We start from the raw sequence: 20,338 nt of genomic DNA, 5'->3' as shown, positions 1-20,338 counted from the left end.
CCCTGCACAGCATGTATTTTCTGTTAAGAGTTTGAGAACTAAATAGAAAGTTCTCTAAATTCAGCAGGTCTTCATTGCACATAGAATTAAAGGTTCTGTGCACACGCAACACCAGTGATGAACCAGGATCCATGAATGCTTTCTTTGTGCTAGCCATAAATCTGCTATATAAGCTGCTGCAAAGTGCAGTTAAGACAAAATATTCTTTTAAGAGCTGAAACATATCTGTTGTCCCCCACCCCCGATTTTAATCTGACAGGAAAACTTGTAAGGTTTATGATGTGTGCATCTGAGATCGTTGAGTGATTACTGCCACCTAGTTAATTCTCCATGCAATGAGTTATATACAATCAGTAGAATTGAAGGGCCAAGTCCTCGGCTGATGTATCTGACAGGAGATAATAAAAATGGTTAGGACATGCCTTCCCTTTTCCCTTAGGGAAAACTTGTTTTCTGCTATATGTTTTTTTGGTGTTTATCTAGTCTTCTTTTAAAGGCCTCAGAGAACATATTGCCAATGATGGTTACCCTCTGGTCAACATACCCTCTTGCCTAAGATGTACTCACATGTATGCTGAGCTTTCCCTCTGTCCTGCAAGTGATACCCCACTTTTCAAAGCCTTTTGCCTCCATGTTATACGTACAGTCTCTGAATTCATGAAGAAAACAAAGGAAAAAGTCCTCCATTGCATGCTGAGGATGGGGATGGATTATACCTGTGCTACCCACATGCCAAAAGAAATCATTAGCTGCTCCTAAAGGTGTAAGACAGGGATATCCCATGGTAACAGTGTGAGCCCGTCTCTGACTTTTTACTCTTGACTAGATCAAAAGCAAAACATTTTGTCATTAGTATCAACATCCCACCACTTATAACTTACTTTCCAATACTTGTGTGCTTCTTCCTACCCCAATTTTTTACCAGCTCCGCGGCACACCTCCTTCTGAGGAGCCACAGCAGTAAGAGGAGAGAGCAAGCCTGGGGTGCATCTGTCCCCGCTTTTTGCCTCTCTCAGCTTTGCAATGTCTGTCATGACAGTAAATTGAATTTCTGTGGAAAAGAGACCTATCTGTGAGCGCTGCTTCTCACTGTTGCAGCAGTATAGCCCGCAGCAGCTGAAAGGGACCGAGCATCTTTTGGGCAAAGCCTTAAACTTCTGCAAGGTGGAGCGTTTTACAGTCAGAGTACTTTGAGTACAGAGCGTAACTGGGGAGGGACACCCTCTCCATCACTAGGATCCAGCTCCTTTGGAATAGTGCCTGCTTCATCCCATCAAAAATAAATATATTATGCAGAGTATCTGTCTTGCCCCCAGATCTTTTAATCAGGCCAAAACCTGCTTATATACGATCAGTTTTACTTTGTCAACCCAGGAAAGGAGAGAAAGTTTTCAGGACTGATGAGAACTCTGTATGCTAATTGCCTTTCTGACTGGAGAAAAATGTAGCAAAAACTGATTATAAAGGAGGACAATGAAAAATTAGTTTCTTTGTCTAAATGCTTCCAGTTGTTGATAAATGCTCACTGTTTAGTCTCAGCCATTTTTTTCAGCCTGCAGCTGCAGAACCAGCATTCCTCGTGCCTCGCCATGACTGACGATCTGACTGTGTGCCAGATAATCACCAATTCCTGCTATGCTGTCTGCTTCAGTTATTTTTTTAAGAGCATTTTTTTTCTCCTTTTCTTGAACCTGATGATCTCACACCGGAAATTCAGCTTTTCTCCCAAAGAAGAGGGTCTTTTGTGATGGCAACAGAGCACTCTCACAATCAGCTGGGAGTTTTCCTTACTTAGGCAAGAAAAAAAAAATAAGGTCAAGAATTGACAGAGTTCCAGCAGTGCTTAAACTCTAGCAGTACAAAACAGCTATTTAAGGAGCAACAAAAACCTAAAGACACATTTACTCTGAGGTAATGGTGACATAATTTTTTGGAGAATAATTCCCAGTTATTTTAACCTATTTTTTCTTGCTGCTTTCAGGACCAAAATGTGAATAGTATATAGATGTAAACTTTACATGGAGACAGTGTGTCTCACAAATCAGTGTAGAAACATCCAGCACAGAAATGGCTCTTTACCTTGACAATAAAGACCAGTCTGATAGTTTATTTTCTTTATTCCTACAATGAGTCCATTGAAAAACCTTCATCATTTTTATTCTGCTTCAATGCCTTACAGTTTTCTATCCCTTGTAAAGGAAATAAAGTTACTGAAGGCAATTTGGAGACTCTGAATGAGATCTTGTTTTGAAGTTTCATTATGATTTCATGAATTTATTTTGTACTGAAAATTACAGTCTCTTGATTGCTAACATGAGACTTTTACACTTTTATTAGCATGTCTGTGGCCAAGAGACTGGTCAAATTTACTTTAGCCTTGATTCAGGCTTCAGCAGTGCCCTTACTTTATAAGTAAAAGGTCTCTTTGTGATCAGAATATCTTTACCCTGCTAATCTAATTTCTGTGCTCCTGTTTTTCATTTCCCAGTTGACTGGAGAGGAGTTTGGACCTATTTCCTTTCCCATCTAAGATTATGTGAAAGCAAATCTGCTTTTCACCATCATTTCGCCCTTTAGAAAGTCTTTTCAATGCAATTCCTAGAAACTGAGTGTTGCATGAAGCAGTGGAAATGGTCCAGTTTCTCAATTGTGCCACTTTATGCCCAAAAGAATATATGACTCCTTTTCCACATGGCACAGAGAAGAGGCAAACCAGGGTTTCCAAACTGCCATACCAGGACTTCTGAATTCCCATTTTGACCCATCTCTTGTTATAGTGATCCCAAATTATTTTACATGGAAGGTAAGATATGGGAATAAGGCTTGGATTTATCTCAGGTAGCTTTAACTTTCCAAAAGTTTTTTGTTATCATCTAATTCAGTTGTGGGAGTGGGATGCGGGTTGGGGGGGGAGGGGAGAGAGATGAAGATGGAGATGGAGACAGCCAAACAGACACAGATATTTCTTCTACAATCAGGGGAGCAGAGATGTTCACATCCTCAGGCCAGTTCCCTTCATTTAAACATTTATTTTTGAACGGAATGAATTGTCCCCTGCTGGTCCCTGTACCTTTAGGGATTATAGTGACAGCCAGAATGACTCACTTTAGATGTCTGACATATGGACAGAGAAAGTTTCATGACAGGCACCTCATCACTAGATCTTGTGCATGGGCAGTTATCACAGAGCGAAGAAAGTGGGGTTAATCTGTCGTTGTGCGAGAAAGAGCTTCTGTGAACCCATCAGGCTGTGCAAGCTATGCAACCACCTGATAGCATCTGTGCTGCCGGTGAGAACTTAAGAACAGGAGCCTTAGGGAGCTGGGGGCAGGGAAATGCTGGTGAGTTTGTTGCAATGCAGTGTGAGGGTAAAGAAAGGCCAGTTGTACAGGTCTTTGTATGGGACTGACCTCTTTGATCACTATTTAAAACTACCCATTGAAGAGCCTGGCATTCACCTCAGTTCTTCAATGGTGACAGCATTTAAACAATAAGGAAAGATTTGTCAAGAATGAAACTCTCCTGTGCAGGTTCAGAATCAGCTACTGATCATATATGTCATATTCTACCCCTTATTTCTGAATTTGTTCTCCTGGGTCTCCCTGCCCTGTCCACACCTTTAAGAGATATGGTGTACATGAACAGAAATGTCTCTCTTCCACGCTGCTTTTTCCCTTCCTTTCACCTGAAAAATAAATGATGTCTTGTACGGAGAAACATGTGTATTACTATTCAAAGATATCAAAGGAAGTGCTACAGTTTTTCAGTGAACATAGTACTTTGAAAGGACAATTGGCATAATTGCAGCATCTCTGTCTTTTTAAAAGGAACACAATGACTCCAGACATTTTAAGTTAACAGCAGACTCTGCTTTGAATTGTAACAATTAGAAATGCCCACTGGATAGATCATCGTGTCCTTCCTGTTGAAACAGTCTTGTTTCCTCTGATACTTTCTTCAGTGCTTCGTCCAGTCTAATTTTGCCACTCTTCTTGACAGAATATTACTTTGCCAAATAGGTCTATTGCTAGTAAATATGACATTGTACTCAGCCCCTATTTTCCTGTGTTCTGTGAAATCCTATTTTCTCAGCCCCTGTTTTCCTGTGTTCTGTGAAATCCCATTTTTTCCAAAAGCAGTTAAATTTCAGGATGCCACCTCCATTAAGAGTCGTGTCGTCCGTCCCCGTCCCATCCCCCCGCCCTCAGGAAACCAAAGGTATTTTATATGGTTTTTAAAACTTGGGACCAGTAAGTGTTGGTTTGGCAAATTGAGGCTGGAAGTGTCATGCAATGTTCTTGTAAGGCTCAGGCTTCAATACCAGTCAAGTATCATCCCCTCATTATTTTAGCACATTTGGTCCTGAGATAAATTCCAGACATTCAAAAAAGAATGAAAATGAAAGAACTGAAAAAAATATTTGGTCCATATTTTAAGAAAAGGTCCACATTTCTTTTTAAATAAAAGTAGAAAACTGAGCTGAAAAACTGTTATTTCCATTCTTGGTTACTTAACTGTTCATGGTACAGTTAAGCCATTGCCTCTACAAAATAAAGTTATTTATTTCTTTCATATTTTTTCAGTAATAATGAGTTAATTCAGTTTTAGTGTTTTGTATAATCTAACAACAGCTGGACTTGAATCACCCTGAATATTACTTTGCAAAACCAAAACCACGTTGATCTTCCAGTACATGAATAAGATGGAAACAAACTCTTCCATGAGAATAGTGATCACCACACATTTGTGATTCACACTTGCAAAATCAAACTAAGAAATAAACTGTGAAAATGCCAAAATAAACCAAGATCTCTTAGACCTGTTTTCTGCCATGTTTTCCTAAAGAAATAATATTGCTGTGATTATGTGGTTTGAGCAGACACCTGTCCAACTGTCTACAACGGCTTTTGAACCCTCTGGGTAATTTTAGTTGGGAGGGATAAAAGTCACAAAGTCACACTTCAACAAAATTTTGTGAAAACTGCTAAGTATGGGAAATAAACCCCAATTTCAGCTTTCACCAAGGAAAAGGTAAAGAACACTTCCTTCTTGTACATTTTGTTTGCCACTAAACAGCAGCCTAATCAGCTGATGCATAGTTTTAGCTGAGCCTGGAGGGAAGAGGAAGAGAGGATAACATAGGAACATAATGGGATTTGGAGTAGTTCAGTGCAGGAACATTAAAGGATACAAATCAATAGGAAACCACATTTCTTTAGGCTGACTGCTTACAGAACAATTTGTTTCTCCCTAAATCAGCAAGTCACTAAACTTTTTGTTGCTGCTGTTTCTTTTCTCCTTCATTGACCGACACATTCTACTAATAAAACAGTAAGAGGTGGATGTCAGAGTTCAGAATCCTAGCTAATAAATACCTAAAAGTTCTATGAATATGATTTTTGATCTAACCAGCTGAGAACTGCCTTTAGCAGTCTTCTTATTTTCAGCACTTCCAATACACAGAATGAAGATTCTAAGATTAAGCAGATTAAAAGCAGGTTTTTTTACATTTAGAATAAGTAACAGGTATTAGACAAAAAAGTATGCGCAATTTGCTAATGGTCACCCTACGAATATTAACTTAATTTTCATTCTGCTAGTTTGTTTTATTCATTGTATGCTATTGTTACGATTGACAATACGAAAAGAAGTCTGTGAGCCAGAAGACTGTCTTATTCCTGGCTTGTGCCACTGATTTGTTTTGTAATCATGAACAACTCATTTTACCTTTGCTTCCCATTCTAGTCTTTGTCAATCTTGGTTGCTTATGAAAGCTGCTAAAAAAAGAAACACTTTTTTTGTTAAATATTTGGACCCAATATGTCTGAAAGAATAAGGCTTTTGGCCGTGTTGTAACAATGTTTATGTTTTTCTTTTCTTGTTGCTATAATTACACAACTAACGGAATTACTGTAAAGACTCTCCTACAGCTTTATTTTGCTACCTTGGTAATTTGTGTATAGGTAAGTCCCCTCTGATGCAAAAGTACCGTCGACTTCTACCTCTTCTGTCTTCCACACTACGGAAACACAGTGACAGGGTCTGACGCCTTTTTACATAGATGAAAGACCCGTTCAATTTAGATCTAATCCACCTCCCACTGTGATGAATTTCTTATAGCAGGGGAACCCTGCTAGTAGGAGCTCTTCTTGACAAAGCTATTCAGGACTGAACACTGCATGATTACACTTACATAGGATCTAAGAAACTATAAAACTCATAGAAATTACTGAAACAGGTTCTGATTTGTAGTTGGTATAATGCATTATCATTTACCACATCATTCATTGTGAAAATTTGTTAAAAAACAGCTGTTCCAATCAGTGGTCTTGAATCCCTTGCCATTTAAGTTTAACTTTTTTACCAATTTGGCCTGATCGATAGTTACATTAAAGATCTATAACAGCCAGTAGCTGAAAATATTGAAGTACTGTAAGACATCTATGCACACATGTTCCTTTAAAACAAAACACTGTTTTTAATATCACTCTCACTCAAATAATGTACATAAGCATATTGGACTTGTTAGCAAATGATCTTTCCCTAAGGCATTTATTTTTTATTATGTGGGTCTCAAAGCTCCAAACCAAATCTGAGTACAATGTTAAGCACTTTGCAGTATTTTCAAAGACCTTTGGGATACGATCCACAGAGACTTTGTGCACCTTGCTAGCACTTCAGAACATAACTCCAGATTTTAAATCCACAGGCCACTGCTCAGGTGCTGCTTAGACTTGAAAAGTGTTGAATTTTCACAGCTGTTTAAATGCCAGGTGCTGCCTCATTCCCATTCTGCTTGAGCCCCAGACACAGCTACATCCTGAGGCCAAGTGCTACCAAACTTTGCCCTGCCCACAAAACAAGTGAGAAGAGAGAGACAGCATCTCTCCAAGCTGACCCACCAGTGGGCTTGCAGTGACTTGTCAAAGTCCACCCAGCCCCAGCCTCTGTCACGCCATGCCCAAGCACGGAGTTCAGACACCTAGGTGTTCTTATTAATGTGGCCACCCCAAAAGCTATACATTTTTTGAAAATCACACTCCTAGTTGTGGTAAGTAGATAAACCAAGATATCTGCCTTTGACAGTCTTGCCCTAAGGGACCTCTCTCTCCCCCCGCCCCTCATTCTCCCTCACTTATGCTACCTCTTTTCTATTATTTTTCACTTTGTTGCATCCATTTAGCACATTTTTTTCCTGATTTCAGAGGCCTTTCTGAATCTTCCAACTCACCCTGTTAACCAACAAGACAAACAATACTCAGACAGCAGCTGCGTGCAAAGATGAGGTGAAACATCTACTTAGTGGTGTCTTCTAGGCTCCACTATTAAAACTGAAGGTAATTAGACCTAGATCTAAAATGACATGATGCCATTGACTTCAGTGGAGTTATATTTATTCAAATCAGTTGAAGATATACCTCAAATTTTAGTGACTCATTACAAGTTCAAAGGACCCATGATACAAAGGCACATTTGAGGTTCTAAAATTATTTGACACTTTTTTTCAAGTAGCTGATCAATGATTTGAAACAATGATGTTAATTGCTCTCATTCTTTTCACTTCTGTGAGTACCAAACAATTTGTGTTATTGATCCAAACATAGTGTTACAGTAATTTCTTTAGTGATTTGTTAGATTATGTGCTCTGGTGGTTGTCTATACCAGTGATTATTGTTAGAACAGCCTTTTTCCCTGCTGTTAATTTCATACTACAGTGATTATAGTTATTATCATTACTATAATTATTGTTATGAATGTCAGATTGGTTAACAGGTTCTATAAACACAAACATGTTTGTTTTTTGTTTAAATATTTGTCAAATGAAGCAAAATAAAATCACACATTTTTCTCTTCAAATTATTCTTATGATCTATTAGTTGTGCTCTTACTCATTCTCATTCATAAAAAAAAAAAAAAAAAAAAGCATCCTACACACTGATGAATTTACTTAGCTAACACCGTGGCTTTTGGCGGCTGGAAAAAGAAATATTTAGCAATACATATGTCTGTTCCTGTGAAACAAAGTAAGATGTACAGTTAAATAGAGTAAGATAGGCAGAATGGAGATTTACTGAATGGCAGGGCACTACTATGGCTTTCACCAGCCGTTAAGCTCCAGTCTGAGAAAAGCAAACAAGAAGTCTATCACAAAACTAGAGGTTTAACACGTGGCATACACCCCATCTTCTCCTCTTCTGGCCAAGAGAAGCCCTCAGGCTGCCTGCAGACCTGGTCCTCCTGCTGTGATGCATTGTGTCTGCAAGGCTGCCTGTGGTGTGGCAGAGCAAGCCCAGGGGACGTGTAGGACCGACCACATGCCCGAGTGCACCCAGGTAGCAGGCAGACCTCGGACACATCCCCCCAGGGTGGCTGGGCAGTCAGCCGGCCACCCCAGGGTTCAGCAGGCAGGTGGCTGCCATCGTGTCTGGTGCTTAGGGCAGCTTTTGCAATCACGCATCAGCTCCTGTGAAGCCAGAGTCACTGAGTGACTGTCAGCTTATTCCTTCTGTCCCACTGTGAGGACGCCTGCGATGGGCACTGCTGGAGGAATCCCATCCGTGGGGCACCACAGGAGGCCACACCACCTGCCAGACCCACCTCCAGGACTGCCTCACTACGCAAAAAGTGGAATGGGTGAAGTTACACACCACTTACATCAGGATTTCCCAGATGATACAGCACTGGAATTATTCATAGAAAAATATAACTTTGTCTCAAATAAAAGACAATAATTAGTGATTATAGTAGTACCCTGAACGGTGAGGATAAAGGCAGGGAGGAGGCTACTTACTGCAGTGTGATGCTGGCCAGGAAATAGGTTCTTCCATCAGGAAGAGAACAAATGTTTTTTCCTGTGTATTTTTTTAAGGATTGTGGCCCTAGTAGCAAAAGTACCACGGGAGATTTTTAATGCTTTTGCTGTGTCTGTTGACCTTCTCCCAAGTCGTGAGAATTCTGGTTCATCAGCACTACATTTCCATGGCTGGTTTTACTCTGAGCTCCCGGGTCTGCAGGAAATTTAATAAACTACTTTGTGTATGTTTATAGTTTCAAATGTGCTTAAGTAACAATGACATCCATGTAATTTAGGTATGTAATAACTTCTTCAGTGCATTGATCTTGAAGGTCAAAGAGCTACTGTCGGCAGCTGGAGCTATTGCATTCTGATTCAGCTTGAGCTTTAGTGTTGTGTACAGATCAGGTTTTATTTTATCTGATTCAATTCACCTGCTATCCCTGCTGAAGATACAATTTCAGTAAGACAGGACTGTGTCTTTACAGATCAAAGACAGCCAGAAGGAAACTAGAGAACCAGGGAATGGAAAGTACAGGAAAGAACAGACTCTTCTTGCTGACACAATTAAATAGAAGACAGTTATTGAACCATTTAATGTGTCTCACCTCTCTGCATGAGAAAGCCATAAATAATGTAAGGAGAGGGACTACTTTTCTTCACAGTGCCTGCACAATGGTGTGTGTTGAAAATGACATGCATAAGTCCTTATGTGTGAATAGATGTTTAGTTAGATCTTAAGTTCATGCACAAAGAGAAGAAAAAAATAAAAAAGAGAGAGAAGAAAAATAATAGTAAACAAAGCTTGGATCATTATGGGTTTATTTAAAAGCATAGAGAAACCAGAGACAAAATTGGTAGCTTTAGTACTTTTAATACAAAATAATAATGATGGAAATTCTGGAATTATGTATTGGGGTTTAATGTCCAGCTCCAATCTCTCTGATTCCTCTGAACAGTGCTTTTCCCAAGCTGCACTGACACATTCAGCATGAACCAGGACTGGATGGCTGGTGCTGAGAGGTTGTTTGCCACTTTTTAATCAAAGCTTTCAAAAATTTCCTTTGAAAACACATCCAGAATATTATACACTCAAAAATAAGTTCATGACAAAATAGATTTTAGTTTTTATGTTAAACACTTAGACACAGCATATCATCCCAAAAATTTCCCTCTGAAGGCAATGATGCTAAGCACACCCCCTCCTGCAACCATCACCTCCATTTCAGACCCAGCCATATAGGAGACGGGTCACCCACTCCTGCACCAGTAAACTGAATCAGATGGCAACTACTGCGGTGTAATTGTGGGGACAGCAGGAAGGATTCTGCACCACAGTATAGCTATGGGTAGAGGACACCAAAGAAAAGCTGCCCCAGCGTTTCTAGAACTTACACACCTCTGCACATCCACAGCCTCCTACTCCTTACATGCACAGTCTGGGGAAGGGGCTGAGGCTCTAGGAATCCTAGCAGAAATATCTCTGTAACATCAAGATTTTGTTACAGCTTATAATCATGCATTATCCACAAGGGTATCCGAATGGGATTCCTAGCCCATTTACAGTTTAAAATGGGCAGATCTTACCAACAAAGGAGATAATTTGTCCATCAGCTTAATCATTGCTCTATAAAATAAATTCTAGGAAAATATTGTAAGAACCATCCACCATACACAGAAGACAACTGAAGACAGTATGGATGGATTTCTATACATGAAGTGTGTGTCACCTCATTTCAGATGGTGAGACCCCTCTGATTCTCATCACCTTTATGCTTTTGTTTACTCTGTGGTCCAAAAACACAAACTCAAATCACTTCAGACTTCTGTGGACAGCTTTCTGCTAGAGAAGGGAGAAAAGTAGAAGAGGAGCAGACATTTGTATTAGAACCTGCTGTGCACAAAGGCAAGAGCGGGACCTGTGAGTCGGGTGGATGCTCTTTGAGATTTGTGTGCCTTTAGTATGTGAAGAGGCTAATTCGAAGCTGCTGACTGGCTAGGTGTTGGCACATGGTGCTTGTGATGAAAAGAAAGCTCAAATCCCAGAGAAGTTAGATGACTGTGTTGGTGGAAAAAACAGGGAATCTTCCAAAGGTGCTGGCAAAGGGACGCCTGACCTTGCAGACAGCCACTACATTCTTCCTTTAAGTCTGCTGACAGCCAGTACGGCAGGTCCATTGCCACAAGTTACATATTTACAATATTTATTGACCTCCCCAGCGCCGTGATAGTGTTCAGAATAGAATTAATTCAGGAACTTTATAAACCCTTAATCTTTCAAGTTACTATTCAACCACTCTCTGTGCACTCCTGATTTTCGCCCAGTGCCATGGAGTGGGTGATGCTAGTCAAGAGTACACAGTGAACAGTAAGCCTGACACTGGAGCTCAAGGAGCTATCAACATCTGTAATACAGTGGTACAGCCAGTGAATCCCTTCACTATGTTGTCATCTTTTAAAGCTTTCTAATTATTTTTTTTTCCCCCCATGTGTAAAGCGCTTCCACAAGACTGATGTATAATGCTGGGAAAACAGAAACTCAGTCTGCACTGAGTTACACCATCGAGACAATGGAATCACTGTAAAAAGAAAATATAGGTATTTTAGTACTAGCTCTGCTTGATGTTACTTGCAAAAATATTTTCCAATGGTTCCTTAATGGCTTCACCTGACAATAGTAATTTAAAAAAAAACACAACTGAACTGTATTAAAAGGCCTCATGTACCAATGTTCACTTTCTCTTGCTAAATAATGGCTAATTCTTTTGTATATTTTATTCTCCCCTCAACACAGTCAATGGCTTGTGTGTTGAAAAACATTTAAAGAACATTTAAAGAAACAGTCGGTATTTCTGCTATTTTCAACCCCACTTGAATTTTTGAAAGCCTACCAAATATTTTTGTTATTTTCTTCTAAATATCCTTCTGATTCTTAATAATCTCCAGAGGGCCACTAGCTCATTTCCTGCTCTACCTTTCATCACTTTTTTTTACTCTTTCCAAGCTCAGTTCCTATTCTTTTCTGGCATATCTCAAGGATATATTTCTTATGACTGAAGGGTAGAGAGAATGATGCTGCTTTTCATATACAGTGGGGAAAAAAAGCCAGCGTTAAGCAAACGGTTACAGGGTTTTTAGCTCCTATAAGAATTATTATCAGGAGCTCTGTTAGAGATTAGCCAAGTCTTGAAATGAAAAGGAGAGTCGTGAGATACAACCTGTTGTGCACAGGGCCTCGAAATGGAAGAACATTGCCAATAATGTCTGCTCTGAGAACTGGTTATTTGCTGATTTGTGAGATCCAATTTGTGGGACACTTTGGGATTGCAGCTGGGTTTTCGGAATTGGCTGACTCTTTTCTCAATCACAACAGCTTTTAGTGTATTCTTGCCTCATATTTCCTGTCTGAGGAACCGGAGCGCCACACTTGTATGCTGGAGGAAAGTGTGCCACACATGTTAGGTGTGTCTGGTTGATACAGTGGATACGGTTTGTGGTCTAATAGTAAGAAGGTGGTGACACCAAGAAAATTACTTGGACCAACATTACATGCATATATACAGAGGATAAAGTAAATTGCCAGAATAAAACCCAAGGAACTTAGGAGTGAAATAAGGGCTTAAAATGTAAAAGCAAGCTTTAGGGAAGAGAAGGAAATGAAGGCACTGTCTCTAGACAATAAGAAGATTTATATGTTTTTTACTGTTCCTGATCAGCCAAGATTGCAGGACACTGATAAGGTGGTACGTTGCAGTTACCATTTGCCAAGGACAAGCAAACACTTGCCTAAGAAATGAAACTGAAAGAACACCAACCTGAACCCTACAGGTATCTTAATGTGCTCCTCTCCAGAGAAAACCAAGGAAAGGAGACCTGTGCGAGCTCCAGGGACAAATATCCAGGGACAGATATAGTTAGGCTGATGAAGTGCCCACTGAAAACAGAAGAGCACTGATCCTGCTCAGCTGTTTCCTACAGAAAAGTAGCAAGCTAAAACCACGGAGGTTGCTAGCAAGACCATGCTGGAGCACACTTTGACAAGAGGACCTGAAGTGTCCATGGGCTAATTACAGGGGACCACGCCTGTATGGGGGTCCTGCCAGAGTAATTTCCTTCAGAACCAGTATACTGGTGAGGAAAAGGCCATCCTGAGACTAGAAGGACTTCTGCCTTCCTCCAGTAAGTAACACATTGCTCAGACTAAACCGCAACAACTTGTTTTGATTTTACAAAAGTTTGATGAACCCTACGGCCAGACACTAAAGCTACGTTTTCTACAAAGCTGGGAGAGAGAGAAGGTTGTGACAGCATACAAGGGAAAGAAGACTGGATATGAAAGCCACAGAAATGAAAGCAGTTGCTTCTAACATGAACAAAATCAGCTCCAGGTAACAAGAGAAGACTACAAGCTGTGGGCATAGAGTGAGAAACTAACTGCAAGCTTCCTTCAAGGACTGCTTGTGGGAATTACTAAATTTGATGAACGGGAAGACAGCAAAAACTGTCCCTTCCCCTGAAGGCACATAACTGGTGACACCTCAGAGGCAGGGACAGTGATCACTTGCTGACCTCTGTCATAATACAACTGACCAGATGCAAAGAGGAAATAATAAAAAGCTGCTGTACCAGATCAGTCCTGGAAGAAGTCAAAGCCCAAGTGCTGAGACCAAGGGAAAGACAGGAGTCCAACTGCCTGAACTCACAGGCAATTTACCAGATCAGTACCTATAAACAGGCTATTTCTGACATAATAAACACATCCTCCCGGGCAGCTGACACACATGCCTCACTGATGCTTTTGTCCATCTAAGGCATTATCCACGCAGTGCGATTTGATACCCATTTGGGTGAGCAGCCTGCCCAAAGATACATGAAAAATCAGGGAAGGTGAAGACTCAGTACAATATCTAATGAATATACGGGGCAATGATGCAATCTGAAGTACGTTTACATTTTTGCAAGGTGTTTTGTTTTTCTTTGACTGTGATGATACCTATGAAGAGCAATGTACCCAACTACCCTAGTGTGCAGCACAGTGACCTGAAGCTTTGTTCACTGAACAGTTTGAGGTTCATCCATTTTAGGGTCAAAATAAATCACAGTAATTATATAGCCTGAGCTCTTGTATGGCTGCAGAAATGAAAAAATCAGGGCCAACAAGAGCTGCTCTTGGCCCAGGTCAAACAAAACATTCAAGTTCTGTTATCAACCTTACCCTGGCATCCCTGTTCTCTTCCACTGAGTTATTTTATTCCCTTTTCAAGCCTTCTTACCTCCTGTGTAAAAATAAAACAACTCAGCACAGAAAACACATGGAGGGAACCAACATAATTGCAAAGGGAGAGAGTGAAAAAGGGCAGTTTAAAGAGTGGGGGATACTAAAGGAAAGAGCTGAAGGAGACTCAAGCAAACCACCTCTGCTATTACTGTCTCTCTTCATCACTGTGGTTCTTTCCTACAAAATATGTGACTGCTACCAAGCCTCAGGAAGTATCAGTTATGACTTATCTTTTGCAATTTAAATAGTAGTAACTAAATTAATTTCATTTTACTGTTTTCAGAACTAATTACCTTTTCTTGGAAGAATATCTCTATCTTCAGTAAAATCACTCTCACTAAAAGACTCCCTTAAGACTGTTCCCAGCCTAGCATTAAGTCCCTTTCACCCTTTAGCACGCCAAGGAAGAGACAGAAGAATCGTTCACTACAATTCAAGAAATCTAAGGATGCTAAATCTAACCTGTGAACAACCTTTCCACATTCACAGCTAAATGTTACAACTACCCTTTATTTCTTGACAGCCTGCATTCTTGGGTCCCAGGTGTAAATACTTTGGAAATCTGAGATGCAAGGCTTTCAACTGTATGCTGAAAGCTGTAAATATCAGGCACTATTTCCTTTTATTTTAATGAGTGTGTTGTCATGGAAACTTTACAGTGGACTCTGGGCTTCATACTCAAAACTCTTGAGGTTTCTGGCAGTTCCCTGATGAGTCCTGTCAACTGTTCTTTTCACAGGAAGTGATAATAAAAATTCACTTTCCTGTTCAGTGAACCTTGAATGAACTGAAGGAGAACAACCTCAAATCCACTTGCTTCCTCTCACTTCAAATTTCATATGCATGACTGATAACATGCTACTTAACCCTTTCAATAACTTGGTAAACAGCTGAGATCAGTAACAGTTGAAAACTCTTTGTTATGACATGATCTTGAAAGTCATTTGATTTTTACATGAAACAGGTATAAAAAGCTGCCTTCTTGCAAATTTATAAATGCTGGTCTCTAAGTGAGGTTGGAGAGTTGAAAGGTAAAAGGACAAAGCCTCAACAGTTTTAGTCAGAATACTTTTTTTTTTTTTTAACTCAGATTTATTTCCCAAGCTGAAAACATTTCAAAGGAACTGTAGAATGTTTTGTTTCCTGATTTCTGATTTTTAATACATTTTAATCTGTAAATGTTTTACATAGATATGTCACATTAGTGAGTGAAAGACAATAAAACCACCTAAACCATCCTTGTCCAGTCCACGGTGAGGCATTTTTCAGCACAGTTCCTATAATCAGAAAGTTCTCCTGCGGTACAATACCTTACTGTTATGAAATGTATTTTGAGAACTATTCGTTCAAGGCTTCGGCTTTTACTGCTGAGGAAAGATTCCTGAAATTTGTCCTGAACATGATCACCAAAATGCCGGGAGATAATCTGGCGTCTATCCTGCTGTTCATCCCTTTTGTCTTGCTTTTCATATTTCCTAATTCCACAGCTGTCACGTTCCAATGCATTGACCCAAATACTGCATATTAAGCTCACCTGTCCCTCCCACGGCTGACTTCAGGTGTGTCTGCAAGGGAAAAGCAAAGAACTGCTTGAAACAGGTGCTTGAGTGTTTGCTGGCTTGTGTTACTGAGTTTCAGTGACAACTTCAGGAAGATTTCACAAGTCCAGCAGCTCTGGCATGTGTTCAGCCTCCCTGGAAGGTGAGTGACTCCAGCATTAGCACATTAGCTGCTGTGCCCTCTTTGCCATCAGTAAGGTGTCCACTTTGCTGCACAGTCAGCTTCTTAACCCTACCATTCTACCCGAATGTTAGGTTCATTGAAAAGAACTGCAAGAACACCCAGGCAAAGAAACAAAATCCCCAAACTGTTCTAGCTGCCTACCTACCAATATAAAGAACAGGAAAGACAGTAGGATTGCTCACTCACTGCTGTAACTTCACGTAATATCGTTTGATTCTGCTGGGAAGCTTCACGTGATTAAAAAGTTAGAAATATCTGCTTTCAGCTATTTAGAAGGGATCAGATGGCAAAAGGAGGGAAGAACATGAAGTGGTATTACTTGTCACTGACAACCCATGAGCGATGCTTACAGGTCACGCTCAAATAGGTAAAATGTTAAATGGGCTCAGATTTACCGCTTCCTTTCGCTTGCCCATTTACATAAGAAAACAAGATGACCATGTCTGTATCATTACGTGAAGTATGTGTAAAAAAGAAAAATATAAATATACACATTATTTTAAAGAAATTTGTTGTCAGAGAGATGCAGTGGATTTGCTACCTGAAACATTGCTGCATTGACTATTCTTGAAATTTCTACAAGGGATATTCTTACTTCTATACGAAACTGATTGTGATAGCTGGGACCTGCTTGAAAAACAGAAGCATACATTGTAGTGAGCAGCACTGACCATGACTCAAGCAGGGAAAGTTTCATAAAAAATAAAATTTTGAGGCAGATCAACTGAAAGAAAAAAGTAGAAACACAAAAATGTGAGTTATAACAGCCTGGTGTGGAGGTGCAGCCGAAGCCTCTAGCCTCAATGAAGGCCACTGTTCAGAGGACTGAACAGTAACAGGCATTACAAGATCCAGGTGAGAGGAGTTTAAGTAAGATTCGATCAACAGAAAGAAAATGTGAATATTTGATATGAAGAATTCACCAGTAGATGTGGTGCATTTTTCTCTACTAGAATTTTAAAAATCAAGATTGCCTGCAATTCCAAAAGGCGTTTGCTAGATAATCCACAGCTACTATTCTTGAAGGGAGATCCAGAGGAAATACAATGGTCTCGTACAGGCGGCATGGCTGGATCATTAAATGGTCTCTTCTACATTAAAGTCCAAGAAAGTGATTATCACTGCATGAATGGCAAAACCTTCAAATCCCTTCTCCAATTCCACAGCACCAACATCAAGACAAAAGTTCATGCTGAGGTGGCCAGCAAACTGCTGGATTAAGCTCCACTGGTTTTATCCTTCTTGAGCAAGTGTAATGTTTCCACATCCTTAATTCACAGTAGGTGTTGCTATGATTTTGTCCATACTATTGTCTCAAAATATACTGATACCCACATGACTTCAGTTCAGGTGCAGTGACACCCCACAGCACTGCATTTCTCTAGGTGGGTGTAGACCTTGCCTAGATCTATAGTAAAAATAGCCCCGATGCCTCACTTTGACTAGGAAGAGTATAATAATCTTCCTACAAGCATCTAACTGGAAAATACCCAAAAGCACAAAAATAAATTTATCCACATATTTCACATTATAAATAAGTACACAGTTTAGAATTCCTACTTAGGATTTCCATACTCACTGTTGGCTGAGATTTCTTTCACTTGGTAAAATTATTGAAATAATGATCAGCTGCACTGAGTGAGTAGTTTCTGGTTGATGCTCTTTCCAGGATGCTAGCATTTTAGTGTTTGTGTTTTCCACTTGACAGTGCAGTCCTTTCTTTATGTTAAACTACTTTGTGATGGAGCAAGAATTTGCAATTTGTCTTTACACACTTGAGTATTCCCCCTGACTTCCAGCGTAGCAGAGTTGTCACATAGATAAGTCATGACAGTGTCAGTCAGACCTTTAAACAGCAACCATCCTATCTAGCTACTTCTGCAGAAGAATTCAAGCGTTTCCATGCAGCACTTTTGAACCCACAGATCCCAGATTTGAAGAGGGGTAAGGATGGAAACCAAACCATTATATGTGTCATTAGGGCCCATCGTGAAATTCAGCCTGCTTTCTGCTTCTTCTAACGAGCAGCATTTTAATGAGGCTCTTATTAAGCATAAAGGTGGTTAAAATCAGGACCGGTAGTGTAATAAAACAGCATAGAAGTGTAGAATGCACAAATCCTTTCTTATTTCTGATCCTACATCTCAGACCCTTGTCCTTCAAAACGGTTTATATGGTAGTTCATAATCTTACCATACTTCTATTACATGCACGAAAACAAAACAATTGCTACAGCAATATGCTGAAACAGTATTTGTAGTGTTTTACACAAGCAAACAGGTTGGCAAACAACAGTAAGAAAATGGACATTAAATTACCTAAACTGAAGAAAAAAACCAAAACGTGTTACAAAGTGAAAAAACTATGTTGCTAAAGTTTGCTCATCCTACACATGTCACTGCCAGTTATCACTGAAGTGGCTCTATTTTGTATATGAATAAATGCAGTATGCATGGTTTAAATATTGTTTCAAACCTCCAATTTTATTTTTAATATTTACTGCATAATTGAAAGAAGGATAGGTGGCTGAATTCACATAAGGTGAGACAAAGCTATTTCATTGTGGAAAAGGGTACCATAATAGTAATATATAAAAATCAAGACAGGGGGAGAAGACTAGTTATAATAAATCACTCTGACACTGTAGTTAACATCACTCTGAAGAATTATGTGATGAAGCCTGGCAAAATAAAGGAAATGTATATTTATGCTAATTCACAGAATTGTTTTGAGCAACTGAAAAGAAAAAAAAAAAAAAAAGCAATCAACAGGCGATTGGAGTATGGTAAACTGATGGCTACAACGTGGCCTCTTAGGTTAAGACACCTGCTAGATGAATCCATCTCTTTGGTTAGATGACAGGAAGGAGTAAAAACCTATCTTGCCACACATACATGTGCACTCTATTTAGGTGGAATACGTACAGCATCTTTTGGACAAAGGTTTTACGTTGTTGAAATCTGAAAAAGGATTTGAAAAGCCGCTTAATTAGAAAATACTTTAAATATATGTGAATGTTTTGAAACAGGGATGGATAGTTTGGACACGTTGGAGCCAACATTAATTCTGATCCTGGGGTTTTACATTTTGAAACCTACACCACCTTCTTACAATCTAGCAAAAGATAGACAGAAAATAGGTAGAAATGCATGCTGTGATACCTTTACACTGTCTTATATACAAATTATGTATTTTGGGCTAGTTTATAGACAAACACGGATAACTACTTCAGTTAAACTAAGGACTTTTTCTTTTATACCTACACAGAAATTTAGAAAGATACAGAATCAGACCTTAACTTCTTTATATATATCCATTTTAAGCTACATTTATTCAATGCTGCCAAATTCGCACCACACTTAGAATTTACACTGCATGACAATGCTAACTTAGAAAAACGGCTGAGGATGTTGCCTGAGATGCTTTATATGACCTGAGTGATTTAAATAACACAGATGGATGGAAAGACTTGTGCTGCTTCTTTGCTGCGTCACAGCTGAATGCAAACCTCTACATTTTGCACCCAGGCAAGGCAGCTCAGCTCTGATAGTAATTGAAACACAAATTTCCCTCCCAGAAATTGAGGCAAATCCTGCTCTGAAACGTGCGTGGCCGGCATTTGCCATGCTGCTGGCTGATAACTGACTTTCACTAAAAGTTACACAGCTTTCTATATTGCTGGTTTTGTAGTACCCAAGTGGGCAGAGGAAGGGGTTCCCAGCACGCACCCCCATCCCAGCTGCTCGTGTGTGTGCCCTCGCAGCACGCCCAGGCACAGCTGAGCTGATGCTATGCTTTGCGGGGCTGCACTGTCACCATGATCTTTGAACTTACTTGGCTTGAAAACAAGGTGGTTTTTTCCTTTTTGGTGATTTTGACCTGCATTGTATCATTGTTTCAGCCAACAGCCCAACCTCATGAGAGCTTGTGTTGGCACAGCTGAGGAGATGAAGGAGCTGGGAATGTTTTAAACTCTTCTTGTCACTGAAGCTGACAAATTGTGAAGCTACAGCTTGAGGAGAGCAGTATATGGTATTTTCCCATATGAAACCAGTATAGTATCACATTAATGATTCTCTGTCTCCCACAGTACTATATTTTTGGTCATTGTAGCCAATGGGAATTGGATTTGCACTGTCTACAGTGAACATTTGCTAATAATCTGCAAAACAGCAACAAAAAAATTAAAAAGTTAACTGAAATGCATAGAAGAGCTTTTCTTACAAGGAACATAAAACATTTGTTATAAACCCTATTTTATCCCTCTCAGGTTTCTTTTAGAAACTTCTATTTTAGGTCAGCAGTGTATGACTGAAAGTGTCAATTATCCCATATTTCTTTATGACTGATAGAGATCAAAAAGTGTGCCATGCATTCCAGAAAGTAAACAAAGTTTAATCCTATATTTAAGGTACATAATCCCAATTTAAGGTATTTTATGATATTCTAAAAGAGTAACGGAAGCTGGTGTGGGAATCAACTAAAAAAAACAACCTGAAAGATAAGGATTTACTTAGGGTCAG

Source organism: Falco naumanni, chromosome 5, assembly GCF_017639655.2.
Source record: "Falco naumanni isolate bFalNau1 chromosome 5, bFalNau1.pat, whole genome shotgun sequence".
Lineage (NCBI taxonomy): Eukaryota > Metazoa > Chordata > Aves > Falconiformes > Falconidae > Falco > Falco naumanni.
This window is presented reverse-complemented; position numbering follows the sequence as displayed.